We start from the raw sequence: 17,275 nt of genomic DNA, 5'->3' as shown, positions 1-17,275 counted from the left end.
AGATTAAAAATAGCACTTAAGGCAGGCTTATACACTGGTGCATACAGCTGTTCTGGTTGGAGAACAAAGACGCTGGTTACCGTTGGTGGGGAGGGGAGCGGTTACTCCCCGCTTTTAGAATGTTTGGGTTTGGCCGGGCGCGGTGGCTCACGCTTGTAATCCCATCACTTTAGGTAGGCCGAGGCCGGTGGATCACTTGAGGTCAGGAGTTCCAGACCAGCCATGGCCAACATGGGAAACGCCGTCTCTACTAAAAACTACAAAAATTAGCTGGGCATGGTGGCGGGCACCGATAATCGCAGCTACTCGGGAGGCTGAGGCAGGAGAATCCCGTGAACTCGGGAGGCGGAGGCTGCAGTGAGCCAAGATCATGCCACTGCACTCCAGCCTGGGCGACAGGGCGAGACTTTTTCTCAAAAAAAAAAAAAAAAAAGTTTGGGTTTGTTAATCTACACATTTATTATCATTAAAATATATATTTATATGTTACGCACTCATTCTGACTCACCTACTTGCCCACAGAGGTGTGGCAAAAACGTTTTTGATGGGGTCTCATAAGTTGAGGACATAAAGAATTGAGTTAGCTAAACCCAAAAACACAGCCGTTGCAAAGAAGGAACACCTTTCTTTGGCCAGTAAGTGATTAGCTCCTTGTGAACAAGGGCCTTTTTAAATAAAGTTATATCCTTCCCTTCTGCAGCTTTTTTTATGAAGTTATATCCTTCCCTTCTCTTGCTTCCCTGCCTACCAGAAAGGAACCTTCCTTAAACATAGCGGTCACTCAGTTGATTGAAGTTGATTGCCAATATTATTAATTTAAGAGATTTAATATGTTGCTTTTAAAAAGCTAATCTCATCTTCATCAGATCAAATACAGTGGGGTTTCTAATTGTTAGACTCAGTGCTTGACATTGGATGAAAGAAAATCTCAAACAGTGAGAAAATGTAAGCATGAAAAGAAAAATAAGTGATACCTCTGGGCACGGTGGCTCACGCCTGTAATCCCAGTACTTTGGGAGGCTGAGGTGAGCGGATCACGAGGTTAGTAGTTCAAGACCAGCCTGGCCAACATAGTGAAACCCTGTCTCTACTAAAAACACAAAAATTAGCCGGACCCAGTGGCGGGCGCCTGTAATCCCAGCTACTCGGGAGGCTGAGGCAGAAGAATCGCTTGATCCTGGGAGGCCTAGAGGTTGCAGTGAGCGGAGATCGAGCCACTGCAGTCCAGCCTGGGTGACAGAGCAAGACTCTGTCTCGGAAGAAAAAAAAAAAAGATAAGTGATAGAGGTTGATACTTGCTAAATATCAAGTGAGCGAATAGGTTTGTGCTATAAAAGTTAAGAGACATAATTAATTGCTTAGTGAATGCTGGAGGCAGTTCACAAAGGCCTCAGAGAAAGTCACACATATTTTGTGTCTTGAAAGATGATGAGACTAAATAAACGCAGAAAATATTCCAGGCACAAGAAAACTATCAAAAAATACAGAAAGGAGAATATAAAGAGGACTGTTTGAGTTACAATAAATCAGTTTGACTTGCGTGAAAGTCAAGAAGTTTTAAGAAATTGGAGTCTCCTTAAATGCCAAGCAAGGAAATTTGGGCTTTAGACAGAGTAGCTAGTAGCATAAAAACAGGTGATTTGCTTCAAACACTATTTTAACAGGACCACCAGGAGTTAATTCAAACTCAGAATAGTCGGGCCAGCTGCCTTCTGGACCGACTTTCCCCCTTCTCATTGGCCTTGTGCTTTGAAAAAATTGTCTTGACAAAGTTATTAGAGTAGAAACAAAAGGCAGAACTGATAAGATTAGTCCTTTTCTAATGGAACCAGAAAAGAAGGGGCAGAAATGAAGGCAGAAGGGAGAAGCGGGGGTGGGGGAGAGAGAGAGAAGCAAAAATGATTCACTCAAGAACCTGGTATTCCAAACTACGTGTACCAGCACTACCACAGCGATATGACTCAGTGTCCACCTAAAGCATGATAATACTGCTTACCAAAGAAAGTATGGAGGGAATGAAAAGTTGGGTTAGTTTTAAGTGATGCGTCACAGAACAGAATTCAGTGGTAAAAAGCTTAGGCTGGGAACAGAGCTTGAAACAGCAAAGGAATGAGAGGAACGACCAAAAAGCCAAGGGCCATATAGTGATGTCCGAAAAATCAGAATCAAGTAATAATATTGAATACTGCCAAAGCCAGAGAAAATGCGGAATAAGAAAGCAAGCGATCTGGAAAGTGGCGAGTAAGATGGAATATGAGGAGGTCGCTGAGAGCTGGGAGGAGGCGGTAGACAGCGGGGAAATAGAAGTCTGGAAAAAAAACTGAAGATCACACAAAAACAGCAGGAAATCCAAATCTCCCAAAGTGCCCATTGTGATTCAGGACGATAGTTTCCCCCCACCCCCGTACCCCTCCACCGCATCCTCAAGAGGCCCACCAGCAACGGTGTGGTCAACAGCCCCAAGTCCGCTAGCAGACCCGCCCTTCCAGTCAAGTCCCTGGCACAGCGGGAGGCCGATTATGCGGAGACTCGGAAGCGGATCCTGGGCAGCGCCGGCCGGGAGGAGAAGCAGGAGAAACTCATCCTCCATAGGCCTTCCTCTGATCTTCTTCCCTTCAGGCTAACCAGGATCTCCCAACCCAAAGACAGCAGGCAGCCCAATAATGTGATCAGACAACCTCTGGGTCCTGATGGGTCACAAGACTTCAAACAGCGCAGATAAATGCAGCCAAGAAGATACGGCGCGACTGCAGCGTCAACGCCTCCTGCGTCGTCCGCCAAGGGTTGCACTTTCGTGGCAGACAGCTGGACTTGAGCAGCAGGAACCTGACTTACTTGCCCGGTGATCTCCGTTGCTCCGCCACTGTGACCTTGAACCCCATGCACTGTGACCTCCCCCCTTCTCCCCTTCCCACTGTGATTGGCACTTCGACAAGGACTGTCCCAAGTCAATGGAAAGGGAAAGGGTGGTGGTTAGGAGAAGGTTGCGGGGAACCCACCAAGTACTCAGAGAGTCAGACAGGGCCAGAAATAACGGTTTATCATGCTCATTAATTTGGGATTTCGAAACACAAATGAACTCACACCTACCCACCCCCAAGTGCATGTCTTCATCACTTAAAAAGTGAGTTCCCTTTGGAAAAAAAAAGAAAGCAAACCATCTGCTCACTCTAAAAGCAGTTGCTATTGTTTGTAACTTTACCATTTAAAAAAATACAGACCAGCTGCTGCTGTTTGTTTGCATTCCACAGTTATCCTGTGTCACTTTGCCCTTTGCTGTGCTTACTTGAAGTTTCTCTAGAGGCAAACTGCTTATTTTTAGTAGCGTTGTTCTTGATGCCCAAGAGGTGTTCCAAGAGGTTGAGATATTTTGAGTGTCTTTATATTCTTTGGGACATAAACTCTGCAAACAAGGCTCACACCTGTAATCCCAGCATTTTGGGAAGCCAAGGTGGGAGGATCTATTGAGGCCAAGAGTTTGAGACCAGCCTGAGCAACATGGCAAAACCCTGTCTCTACAAAATGCAAAAAAATTAGCCAGGCATGGTGGCACTCACCTGTAGTCCTAGCTACTTGGAAGCCAGAGATGGGAGGATAGCTTGAGCCTGGATAGGTTGTGTGTGATCCTGCCACTGCACTCCGGCCTATGTGACAGAATGAGAGACCATGTCTCAAAGAAAAAAAAAAGTCTACGATAGACTTATCTTGACCCAAGGGCCATTTCATACTTTATTAATCACAACTAATCTTTTTTCTTTCATGTTTTTTTTTTAGATGGAGTCTCACTCTGTCACCCAGGTTGGAGTGGTGGCACCATCTCAGCTCACTGCAGCCTCCACCTCCCGGGTTCAAGTGATTCTCCTGCCTCAGCCTCCCAAGTAGCTGGGATTACAAGCTTGCACCACCATACCCGGCTAATTTTTGTATTTTTAGTAGAGACCGGGTTTCACCATGTTGGCCAGGCTGGTCTCGAACTCCTAGCCTCAGGTGATTCACCCACCTCGCCCTCCCAAAGTGCTGAGATTACAGGCGTGAGCCACTGTGCCTGGCCACTACTAATCTTTAAAGCATGGTGAAAACGAAACAAGATTTAGCTCAGAAACCGTGTTTAGAATGCTGAGTTTCACAATATTTATGAGACTATCTAAAATTACAGAAGTAGTTCAAATTCCATATGTCTTTCCAAACATCTGAAACTGATTAGTGTTATTTAAAAGGCAAAATCCGGGCTGGGCACAGTGGCTCACGCCTGTAATCCCAGTACTTTGGGAGGCCAAGACAGGCAGATCGCTGAAGGTCAGGAGTTTGAGACCAGCATGTGAAACCCCGTCCATGCTGAAAATACAAAAATTAGCCAGGCGTGGTGGTGCAAGCCTGTAATCTCAGCTACTTGGGAGGCTGCGACAGCAGAATCGCTTGAACCTGGGAGGCAGATGTTGCAGTGAACCGAGATTGTGCCACTGCACTCGAGCCTGGGCAACAGAGCAAGACTCTGTCCTGGAAAATTAACAAGTAAAAAATAGGCCGGGTGTGGTGGCTCACGCCTGTAATCCCAGCACTTTGGGAGGCTGAGGCATGTGGATCACGAGGTCAGGAGTTCAAGACCAGCCTGGCCAGCATGGTGAAACCCCGTCTCTACTAAAAATACAAAAAATTAGCTGGGTATGGCGGTGCACGCCTGTAATCCCAGCTACTCTGGAGGCTGAGGCAGAATTGCTTAAACCTGGGAGGCAGAGATCGTGCCACTGCACTCCAGCCTGGAAGACAGAATGAGAGCGAGACTCCATCTCAATAAATAAATGAATAAATAAAGTAACAAATAAAAAGCAAAATCCTAGCAAATAGTGGATACAAAGACTTTTTGTTTTTACTTTGAAAATTAATCAACTTTTTGTTTAATTTGACTGAAACATGCAGAAACATTCACAGAACAATATTCAACAAAAGAAACCACCACCTCAAGTTCTGCTCTGAAGAACAAAAAAAAGAAAAAAGGAAACCACTACCCAGAATTCACATTTGTCATTCCTGCATCAAACATTCTTTTTTCATTTTTTATTCATTTATTTTTGAAACAGAGTCTTGCTCTGTCACCCATGCTGGAAGGAAGTAAGCCGAGATTGTGCCACCATGCCTGGCTAATTTTTAGTAATTTTTAGTAGAGACAGGGTTTTATCATGTTGGCCAGGCTGGGCTCGAACTCCCCACCTCAAGCAATCCACCTGCCTTGGCCTCCCAAAATGCTGGGATTACAGGTGTGAGTCACTGAGCCTGGCCTAAATATATTTTTTCAATGAAACTGCTTAAAATATTAAAATTTCACTGTTATTCTTTATCCCATTCCCCTCCTCTTGATAATGATCAATTTGGTGCCTGTCCACTAAGTCTGTGTTTTATACATTCACTGTAAATTTATGAATCCATAAATAACAGGGACAGTAGACTGCATACCTGTAAGAGAATAGTCAGTCTTAGAGTAAGTTTCAATATGTTACAGGAAAAGCTCTCCTTATCTTTTTCAGGATTGTTTTGGCTCTTTCTGGATGTTAACTTTTAGAACCAGTTTGTCTAATTCACAAAAAAAATCCTCTTGGGATTTTGCTTTGCGTTGCATTGGATTGTTAGACTAATTTGACTTCTTTTCAGTATGAATTCTTCCCAGATAAGAACATGATATATCACTCCATTTTTTAGGTCTCTCTTAACATCCTTTAATAATGCTTTATCGTTTCCTCCTTAAAGCTCTTGTATGTTTGGCTAGCTTTTTTCTGAGGTGCTTAAGTTTTATTGCTGTTTATAAATTATACCTTTTAAAATTTTATTTTCTATTTGGTTATTGCTACCATATGAAACAATTACTCATTTTTGTGTTTTGATCTTATAGCCAGCCAGCAATACTGCTTTTTTTTTTTTTTTTTTTTTGAGACGGAGTCTCACTCTCACCCAGATGGGAGTGCAGTGGCATAATCTCGGCCCACTGCAGTGTCTGCCTCCCTGGTTCAAAGAATTCTTCTGCCTCAGCCTCCTGAGTAGTTGGGACCACAGGCACGTGACATCACGTCTGGCTAATTTTTGTATTTTTACTAGAGATGGGGTGTCGCCATGTTGGCCAGGCTGGTCACAAACTCCTGACGTCGTGATCCGCTCACCTCGGCCTCCCAAAGTGCTGGGATTACAGGCTGCATTTTCTTTTATTATTCAGTACTATTAGTTTTTCAGTAGATGCTCTTGGGTTTTCTTTGTAGATAATATCATTTGCAAAAATCACTAACTTGTCTCTCCCTTAAATCTCTTTTTCATTTTCTTACAACCATTAGAATGGAATAGTAGCAATGATAGTGGGCATCCTCATCTTATTCATGACATTAGCAAAAATGCTTTTAAAATGTGATGTTTGCTGTAAATTTTAGGTAGATGCTCTTTATTACATAAAAGTTTCCTTCTATTCCTGGTTTTTTGAGGTTATAAAAAAGTATGAATGAGTGTTCAGTTTTGTACACTGCTTTTTTATGGATCTAGAAATCACCATGTGGCTTTTCTCCTTTAATCTGTCTATGTGGTGAGATTATATTGATAGATTTTAATACTGACCTTCCTTGTTTTACTCAGATAAAATTCTACTTAGTTACAAAAGATCTCTTTTTTTGGACATTTATGGACTGAATTTTTAACAGGAAAAGTATTACATAATGATATGGGGGCATAATTGAGTTCCTGCTCTTAGAAGATAACAAATATTTCAGAGATTTTAGTAAGAATATTGCCCTGTTAAGAACATTCAGTTCTCTAAAGCTAAGTTCAAATAAGGCCCAATTCTTGGCCTGAGACTGTGGTTCCCACAGAGGCAATACAGGCTGAACTGGTTTGATAACTTTTACCACTGAGAACTTTTTTTTTTTTTTTTTTTTTGAGATGGAGTTTTGCTCTTATTGCCCAGGTTGGAGTGCAATGGCACGATCTCGGCTCACTGCAACCTCCGCCTCCCAGGTACTAAGCGATTCTCCTGTCTCATCCTCCCAAATAGCTCGGATTACAGGCATGTGCCACCATACCCAGCTAATTTTTTTGTATTTAGTAGAGACATGTTTCACTATACTAGGCTGGCCGTGAACTCCTGACCTCAAGTGATCCACCTGCCTCAGCCTCCCAAACTGCTGGGATTATAGGCGTGTGCCACTGCACCCGGCCACGACTGAGAGTTTTAAGAAAGGACCAGTAACAATAGAAGTCATCCTTTGGTGGAATGAAGAGTTTATAATCTCCCAGCTGACCTAAATCTGAGATCTGTGATCATATCTTGTCTGACAGTTACAGAGCCACTCAGCTGGCAGAAGAAAGGTAGTGAGGTTGAGCAGCATCCCCACTCTTTGGGGTGGAAAGGTTGCTGGAGTTTCCCCCAGATTAAGTGGTTCCTGGAGAAGATGGAAGGAGTATAAGCAGTTCTGCTGGTAACTCCTAAGATGGCCACTACCTGGATAATAGAACCCTGGAAACAAATGACATAGGATATCTATTGGTAGTATGTGCTGGACTAGGGCAAAAGAAGTTGAGCTTCATTCACATACCTCTGCTCAACTTCCTACCAGGACCATGCCACAAGTCTTTGGAGAAATATCATTTGGACACCTGCCAGATGGAGGGAACTGATGGCCAATTGGTAATAATCAGAGAAACTGGGACAACCAGTAGAAAGGGGCAGAAATGTTTCCCATCACCTAGCTGAGGTTGTTCATACAATGAACCACAGTTATGTCCTGCTAATAAAAGGGCAACTAATTTTGAAGGGCAATTATGTAAAGAAATGTAATTTTCCTCTCCTTCCTCCTTGCCACCCCAACTGGTATTAGGATGGCAGGAGTCATGTGTGGTTTTCTATTGCTGTGTAACAAATTACCATAAATGTAGTAGCTTAAAGCAACACAAATTATTAGCTCACAGTCCATATATCAGAAATCCAGGTAGGCTCACCTGGTTCCTCTGTTCCAGGTGTCATAAAGCCTAAATCAAGGTGTGGGCCAGTTTGGGCTCTTAGCTAGAGGATCTAGGGAAGAACCTGCTTTCTAGCTTATTCAAATTGTTAGCCAAATTCAGTTCCTTGTGGTTGTAGGATGGTAGTCTCCTTTGTCTTGCTGGCAGTGAGGACCACTCTCAGCTCCTGAAGGTTTCCTGCATTCCTTGCCACACACTCCCCTCCATCTTCAAGCCAGCAACAGGGTGTTGAATTGCCCTTGTGCTTCGAATCTGACTTACTCTCCTGCTACCAGCCAGAAAAAACTCTGACTTTAAAGGCTGATGTGATTTGATGAGGCCAACCCCTCATCTCCCTTTTGCCATGTAATGTAACAGAATCATGGGAGTAATATCTCCTCATATTCACGGGTTCCTCCTACACTTAAAGGGGAGGGGATCATCCATAGGCAAGGTCACTGGGAGTCATTCTTGGAATTCTGAGTACAAGTAATAACTGGGAAGACAGAATGGGATGTGACAAGAAGACCTATGCCCTACATCCCACACCCCCATTCCCAGTTCCAGGTCACTGGGGCCACAAGTCCAGCCTGCTCTGGTGAGAGAAGGAAAGCTTTGAACCAAATATTACTTGAAGTTTCAAAATGAAGAAGTCAATATTAATAACTGAAATGAGACTGCTTTAAAAACTAAAAGAACTGGCTGGGCGCGGTGGCTCACACCTGTAATCTCAGCACTTTGGGAGGCTGAGGCGGGTGGATCACGAGGTCAGGAGATCAAGACCATCCTGGCTAACATGGTGAAACCCCGTCTCTACTAAAAAGATACAAAAAAATTAGCCGGGCTTGGTGGTGGGCGCCTGTGGTCCTAGCTACTTGGGAGGCTGAGGCAGGAGAATGGCACGAACCTGGGAGGCAGAGCTTGCAGTGAGCCGAGATCATGCCACTGCACTCCAGCCTGGGCGAAAGAGTGAGACTCCATCTCAAAAAAACTAACTAACTAAAAGAACTGAAAGATTATGGATTTGGATTAGATGTCATTGAGGGAGGCTGCTTCCCAATGAAAAAGGGTATTATATGGTACAGTCACCAAAACACATTTGATTGCAGTAAAACTCCAATAAGGAACCCTTTATATTGATCTTTTTAAATTAGGGCATTTTTTGTGTGGGTTTTAGAGATTGATCTATATTGTTCTTTCCTTATATACTCTTGTCCAGTTTTGAGATCAAGGTTTTAATGGTATTATAAAATGAGTTGAGTAGCTTTTTCTATTCTCCAAAACAGTTTGTATAAAACTGGAATGATCTGTTCATTGCAGGTTTGATGAAACTAGGCTTGAAGATGTCTTGGTATTAGAGATTTTTGACTACCGTTTTAAATTTTTTAAATAATTGTTGTTTAGGGCCAGGCACGGTGGTTCATGCCTGTAATCCCAGCACTTTGGGAGGCTGAGGCAAGCAGATCACTTGAGGTCAGGAGTTTGAGACCAGCCTGGCCAACATGGTGAAACCCTGCCTCTATGAACAATGTTTTTGAAAAATTAACTGCTGGGCCGGGCACAGTGCCTCACACCTGTAATCCCAGCACTTTGAGAGGCCAAGGCAGGCAGATCACCTGAGGTCAGGAGTTCAAGACCAGCCTGGCCAACATGGTGAAACCCCATCTCTACTAAAGATACAAAAGTTAGCCAGGCGTGGTGGCGGGCGCCCATAATCCCAGCTACTCAGGATTACAAGCATGAGAATCACTTGAACCCAGGAGGCAGAGGTTGCAGTGAGCTGGGATTGTGCCATTTTATTCCAGCGTGGGCGACAGAGCAAGACTCCATCTCAAAAAAAAAGAAAAAGAAAAAATTAGCCAGGCATGGTGGTGGGCACCTATAATCCCAGCTACTCAGGAGGCTGAGGCAGGAGAATCACTTGAAGTCAGGAGGCGGAGGTTGCAGTAAGGAGAGATTGCACCACAGCACTCCAGCTTGGGCAACAGAGTGAGACTGTCTCAAAATAATAATAACTATAATAATAATTATTATTGTTTAGATTTGTTTTTCCTGAAGTCAATTTTGTTTATGTTTTTTCTAGAAAATTATCACAACTTTCTATTTTTTAGGTATGATCTTTTGATGTATGTGTCTACTATATCTGTAATTATGTTGTCCTTTTCAATCTTATTATATGTTATTTAATATTAGGGATGTCCGCCAGGCATGGTGGCTTATGCCTGTAATCTCAGCTACTTGGGTGGCTGAGGCACGAGAATAACTTGAACCCAGGAGGCAGAGGTAGCAGTGAGCCGAGATCACACCACTGCACTCCAGCCAGGGTGACAGAGTGAGACTCTGTCTCAGAATAATAATAATAATAATAGGGATGTGTTCTAATAAGCTAGAGGGAGTGGGTGATCATAGTCCTAATAGAGGCCTATTCCCAACAATATGAAGAGATATTTGTGGCCCAAATACAGTCATGCACCACCTAACAATAGTTCAGTCAGTGTGGACCACATATACAACAGCGGTCCCATAAGATTATAATGGAGCTGAAAATTCCTATCACCTGTTGCCATTGTAGCTGTCTTGATATGGTAACAAAAGGCATTACTCATGCATTTGTGGTGATGCTGCTGTAAACAAACTTATTATGCTGCCAGCTGTATAAAAAAATAGCACATACAGGCCAGGCGCGGTGGCTCAGGCCTGCAATCCCAGCACTCTGGGAGGCCGAGGCGGGCAGATCACAAAGTCGGGAGATCAAGACCATCCTGGCTAACACGGTGAAACCCCGTCTTTACTAAAACTACAAAAAATTAGCTGGGTGTGGTGGCGGGTGCCTGTAGCTGCTTGGGAGGCTGAGGCAGGAGAATGGCGTGAACCGGGAGGCAGAGCTTGCAGTGAGCTGGAATCACACCACTGCACTTCAACCTGGATGACAGAGCAAGACTCCATCTAAAAAAAAAAAAAAAAAAAAGCACATTCAATTATGTGCAGTACACATACTTGATATAATGATAATAAGCCACTGTTACCAGCTTATGTATTTACTATACTATTTATTGTTGCTTTAGAGTGTACTCTTTCTACTCTTTTTTTTTTTTTTTTTTTTTTTTTGGGACGGGGTTTTGCTCTTTCACCCAGGCTGGAGTGCTGTGGCCGGATCTCAGCTCACTGCAAGCTCCGCCTCCCGGGTTCACGCCATTCTCCTGCCTCAGCCTCCCGAGTAGCTGGGACTACAGGCACCCCCAAGTCGCCCGGCTAGTTTTTTTGTAGTTTTATTAGTAGAGACGGGGTTTCACCGTGTTAGCCAGGATGGTCTCGATCTCCTGACCTCGTGATCCGCCCGTCTCGGCCTCCCAAAGTGCTGGGATTACAGGCTTGAGCCACCGCGCCCGGCCCTTCTTTCTACTTATTAAAAAAAAAAAAAAGGTATTCTAGAAGAAGGCCTTGATATCATATGAGATGGCAACTGCATGAGTGGAATCGCCCATGAGGACATTCCAGTGGGACCAGACATGGAGATGGAAGACAGTGATATTGGTGATCCTGACCTTGCATAGGCGTAGGTGTGCATTTGTGTTTTAGTTTTTAACAAAAATGTTGAAAAAGAAAAAAAAAATAGGCCAGGCGTGGTGGCTTACGCCTGTAATCCCAGCACTTTGGGAGTCCGAGGTAGGTGGATCACCTGAGGTCAGCAGTTTGAGACCAGCCTGGCCAACATGGCAAAACCCTGTCTCCACTAAAAATAATTAGCTGGGCATAATGGCACATGCCTGTAATCCCAGCTACTTGGGAGGCTGAGGCAGGAGAATTGCTTGAACCTGGGAAGTGGAGGTTGCAGTGAATGGAGATCACACCAATACACTCTGCCCTGGGCGACAGAGCGAGACTCTGTTTTAAAAATGTAAATAAATAATAGAAAAAGCTTATAGAATAAGGATATAAAGAAAGAAAATATTTTTGTACAGTGTATTCATGTTTTAAGCTAAGTGTTATTACAAAAAGTTTTAAAACATTTTTAAAGCTTATAAAGTAAAAATGTTGGCCAGGCATTGTGGCTCACGCCCGTATTCCTAGCACTTTGGGAGGTTGAAGCGGGCAGATTGCTTGAGTTTAGGAGATCAAGACCAGCCTAGGCAATATAGCAAAACCCCATCTCTACAAAAAATGCAAAACTTAGCTGGGTGTGGTGGCATGTGCCTGTAATCCCAGCTACTCAGGAGGCTGAAGTGAGAGGTTGGCTTAAGCCCAGGAGGCAGAGGTTTGTAGTGAGCCAAGATAGTGCCACTGCACTCCATCCAGCCTGGGCAACAGAGCCAGACCCTGTCTCAAGAAAAAAAAAAAAAAGTTACAGTAAGCTAAGGCTAATTTATCATTGAAGAAAGAAAAATGTTTTAAATAAATTTAGTGTAGCCTAAGTGTACAGTGTTTCTTTTTTTTTTTTTGAGACGGAGTCTGGCTCTGTCGCCCAGGCTGGAGTGCAGTGGCGGGATCTCAGCTCACTGCAAGCTCCGCCTCCCGGGTTTACGCCATTCTCCTGCCTCAGCCTCCCGAGTAGCTGGGACTACAGGCGCCCGCCACCTCGCCCGGCTAGTTTTTTGTATTTTTTAGTAGAGACGAGGTTTCACTGTGTTAGCCAGGATGGTCTCGATCTCCTGACCTCGTGATCCGCCCGTCTCGGCCTCCCAAAGTGCTGGGATTACAGGCTTGAGCCACCGCGCCCGGCCAAGTGTACAGTGTTTCTAAAGTCTACAGTAGTGTACAGTCATGCCTTAGGCCTTCATATTGATTCACCTCTCACTCACTGACTCACCGAGAGCAATTTCCAGTCTGCAGGCTCCATTCATAGTAAGTGCTTTATATACGTGTTCCATTTGTTTCTCTAATACTGCATTTCTGCTGTACCTTTTCTATGTTTAGATATGTTTAGACACACATACTTACCGTTGTGTTACAGTTGCCTATAGTATTCAGTACAGTAACATGCTGTACAGATAGTAGCCTAGAACAATAGGCTACACCACATATTCCAGATGTGTAGGCTCTTCCATCTCAGTTTGTGTAAGGACACCTCTATCATGTTCACATAACAATGAAATCACCTAAGCAGAACATATTCCTGTTTTAAGTGACACATGACTGTACTTACTTTCCCAGCCTCCCTTGAGGGAGGGGCTGTTACCTAGACTTAAAATTGGGAACTAGTGGTATAAAAGCCAAGATCTAGTAGCTCCATTCTTGGGCGGGGGCGGGGGGTGCCTGAAGGTAGTTGGCAGTTGCAGCATAGCAGGTCAGAGATACTGGAATAGTCCAAGCTGTGGTGCCCAGTGTCCTGCAGAGGTCAGGGTGTCCTCACTGGGCTGCTTTGGGGCATGATTTGAGGAAACAGCTGCACCCAGCCTCCCCCGTACCTGCTCATTTTCCAAGCTGCTGCTTCAGCCTTTCCAATAGTTCTTTAAGTCAATATCATTTAAATACATTTTCTCCCTAAAGCATACAAGGTCGGTGTTATGGGTTGAACCGTGAACCCCAAAATTCTTATGTTGTCCTAACCCCTCGTATCTCAGAATGTGACCGTATTTAGATTGTTACAGATGCAATTAAGATGAAGTCATACTGGAGCAGGATGGGCCCCTAGTCCAATGTGACTATGTGACCTATATCAGATGTTTGGGGTCAATCTGTTCCCTAGAACCCAAAGTCAATGGCAGAAAGTTAAGCCAAAGAAGCACAAATGACCCATCTTGCAGGGCATGCGTGGCTGAGGATAGCTCAGGTGAGTACTCATTGGCTGAGAGTCTTAGCAACATAGTACATTTACCCTCATTGGCTGCGGCAAATAGTGCAGCTGCCTTACCAGCCCTAATTGGTCGTGACCATAGGTGGCACTATGAACAAAAGTGTAAGAGATTATTATATACAATGTGGGGGTTGCTCATTTAACTCACTCCAGCTCAGAGAGGCAGATAGAAAAGTCGCACTTTAATTTTGCCTATAAGTGTTCCTGAGGCTGTACCTGCAGTGCAATAGGAAAAACTAATTAAATGTCCAATGTTATTTAAATTTGGATGGATCTGTTTGTTTAATCAGCAATTTAGGCAGTGTCTCTTAAATAGAAATGTCAGTCTTTTTTTTTTTTTTTTTTTTTTTTTTTTAAGATTTCCCTGACCCTCTGCTTTTCTAAGTCAGTATCCTAGTATTTTAGCGGGGAGGGACCTCCTGGCCATGTGCTGTCCTGTCAATTCTGCTCACATCTACTGCTTTCCAGCCCCAAGTCTTTTATCCACCTTTTTACTCTCCATTCTGTTAGCCTCTGATGCTGCAGCCCGGAGGTTCAAGCCCAGTCTCCAGTAATAAAGTCTAATCCTGTTTGGTTTGCTCTGTGAGTTTTGTTAGTTTAAAATTTTAGATGTTATGAATCACGGTCATTTTCTTCCCCATAATATTACTGTGTAAATGATTTGTTTCTGGAGAGGCTATAGGCAGTTTGAAGTAGAGCTAATTATAGGCAAGGCAGATTGTAAACATCTCATTCATTTATTCACTCATTCAGTAAAAACTTGCTAAGTGCCTACTAACGTGGATGCTCTGCCCTGGGGAATACAATCATAATTTTTTAAATTTTTTTATATATATAGTGTTTGAGATGGAGTCTTGCTCTGTTGCCCAGGCTGGAGTACAATGGTGTGATCTTGGCTCACTGCAAGCTTCGCCTCCTGGGTTCACGCCATTCTCCTGCCTCAGCCTCCTGAGTAGCTGGGACCACAGGCGCCCACCACCACACCTGGCTAATTTTTTGTATTTTTAGTAGAGATAGGGTTTTACCGTGTTAGCCAGGATGGTCTCGATCTCCTGACCTCGTGATCCGCTCGCCTCGGCCTCCTAAAATGCTGGGATTACAGGCATGAGACACCGCACCCAGCCAATAATCATAATTTTTAAAAGAAACTGTCCCGGCTACTCAGGAGGCTGATGTAGGAAGATCACTTGAGCCAGGGAGTTCAAGGTCGTAGTGAGCCGTGATGGTGCCATCACACTCCAGCCTCGGTGACAGAGCAAGACCTTGTTTCAAAAATCAAAACAAAACAAAACAAAAACCATAGTTCCTTTTTTTTTTTTTTTTTTTTGAGACGGAGTCTTGCTCTGTCACCCTGGCACACGCCACCACACCTGACTAATTTGTTTTTTTGTATTTTTAGTAGAGATGAGGTTGCACCATATTGATCAGGCTGGTCTCAAACTCGTGACTTCAGGTGATCCACTCACTTTGACCTCCCAAAGTGCTGGGATTACAGGTGTGAGTCACTGCGCCCAGCCCAAAAACTATAGTTCTTACAGTGGAAGGTGGAAGGAGTTCCAGTTGAAAATAGTTAGATGTTCTAAGCAGCATGTTGATAAAGGTGGGGAAACCAAGCTGTGTGTACTTAGAAATGGGAGAAGACTAGTAATCATTAGAGAGGTCTATTGATCTCTAGGGCCTCACTTATCCAGCAGAGGTTTAGGTGGCAAGCATAAGGTTAAAAATCCCAGGCCTTTCCAGAAGACTGGGGAGTCACACAGATGGGTGGACCAAGAACTGTTGGACATTTAATTGCTTTCCCATTTTTTTGCTGTTATCAATAATGTTGTTTCTCGGCATGATGGTGCAAACCTACTCAGGAGACTTGAGTCAAAAGGATTGCTTTAGCCCGGGAGTTGGAGGTTGCAGTGAGCTATACTCGCACCACTGCACTCCAGCCTGGGCAACAGAGCAAGACCCTGTCTCTAAAAATAATAATAATAATGCTGTGATAAACTTCTCTGCACAAAAATCTTTATGCAGGGCTGGATGTGGTGGCTTACACCTGTAATCCCAGTACTTCAGGTGGCCGAGCCTGGAGAATCCCATGAGGCCAAGAGCTCAAGACTAGCCTGGGCAACAAAGAGAGACTTTGTCTTTATAAAAAAATTTTAAAAACTTAGCCAGACTCAGTGTCATAAGCCTGTAGTCTCAGCTGCTCAGGAGGCTGAGGTGGGAAGATGGCTTGACCATGGAAGTTTGAGGCTGCAGTGAGCTGTGATCTTGCCACTGCACTCCAGCCAGTGTGACAGTGAGATCCCATCTAAAAAGAAAATCTTCTTGCACATCTTTACTTTCTTAGGATAAACTCCTGAAAGTGGGTTTTCTGGGTTACAGGGCATAAGCATTTTTGTGGCTACACAATTTATGGTCTCATGATGAATGTAAGAGGGTACTTGTTTCCCCATACCCTTGACAGGACTAAATTTGGGAAAACATGGATTTATAGGTCTCTATTAAAATGTTTCCCAATTTTATATGTTTAAAAATTTCATTTAAGAACCATTTCAATCCATTGGAAAGTGCTGTAGAAAAAGGAATTTGCTCTGTGTTGTATATCAGTGAGTGCTGGGTCTTTTTTTTTGTATTAATATTCCCGAGTTGAAGTAGAAGTGTTTATCAATTCTTTAACTTGTGGGCTTAATGGAGAGGTGTGATACAAGGAAAAAGGGGTGGTGGGAAATTTTTTTTTTAAAAACGGAACAGGCTGGTTGTGATGGCTCACACCTATAATCCCAGTACTTTGGGAGGCCGAGGCAGGTGGATCACTTGAAGTCAGGAGTTTGACACCAGCCTGGCCAACATGGTGAAACCCCATGCTAACTAAAAATACAAAAATCAGCCAGGTGTGGTGACACGCGTCTGTAATCCCAGCTACTTGGGAGGCTGGGGCAGAAGAATTGCTTGAACCCAGGAGGAGGAGTTTACAGTGAGCCAAGATTGTGCCACTGCATTACAGTCTGGGTGACAGAGCGAGACTCCATCTCAAAAAAAAAAAAAAAAAGGAACATGATAAGAAATCAAGGTGAAAAGAACAAACATGGGAAAGGAAAATGATGGGAAAGCAGAGGGGCCCGGACTCCAGCCTCCACACGGGCTTTTGCCTGAACTTGCCCATTTTCCTATGTCATTGCTGTCTGGTGTTTTCAGTTCACAAGTTGAGCAACTGCAGCTTCCTTTATCATTAGAAGAGGAAATGAAAGAGCAAGGGTACAAGTAATTACTGGGGCCAGCACATAATGTTTTTTGTTTTGTTTTGTTTGCCCGGCTTGTTTTGTTTTTTAACAGGGAAAACCCATGTGTTGCAACATGTTCAGTCACCAGGATTTTAGTCCTCTGACCTTCAGACGTTAGTCATTCCTTCCTCTTAAACAGTTCTCGGCTGGGCGCGGTGGCTCAATCCTGTAATCCCAGCACTTTGGGAGGCTGAGACGGGCGGATCACGGGGTCAGGAGTTTGAGACCATCCTGGCTA

At 43.9% G+C, this 17,275-nt stretch overlaps 1 protein-coding gene and 1 pseudogene across 2 annotated transcripts in view; one reads left to right on the top strand and one right to left on the bottom strand.

Annotated features, from left to right (window-relative positions):
• The window catches only part of MDM2 (MDM2 proto-oncogene), a 39,176-nt gene extending 36,479 nt beyond the window's left edge, over positions 1-2,697 (bottom strand). The window contains exon 1 of the mRNA XM_023195333.2: positions 2,679-2,697. The gene's annotated coding sequence lies outside the window, so the exon portion shown is untranslated. The remainder of the gene's footprint in view (positions 1-2,678) is intronic.
• Positions 1,883-3,279, top strand: LOC111528610 (annotated as a pseudogene). The gene has a single exon (XR_002727089.2). The product of XR_002727089.2 is annotated as an SUZ domain-containing protein 1 pseudogene (transcript).
• The last annotated feature ends 13,996 nt before the right edge of the window (positions 3,280-17,275 follow it).

Source organism: Piliocolobus tephrosceles, chromosome 10 (genome assembly GCF_002776525.5).
Source record: "Piliocolobus tephrosceles isolate RC106 chromosome 10, ASM277652v3, whole genome shotgun sequence".
Taxonomy (NCBI): Eukaryota; Metazoa; Chordata; class Mammalia; order Primates; family Cercopithecidae; genus Piliocolobus; species Piliocolobus tephrosceles.
The sequence above is the reverse complement of the archived record's forward strand: the minus strand, read 5'-3'. Positions and strand labels throughout refer to the sequence as shown.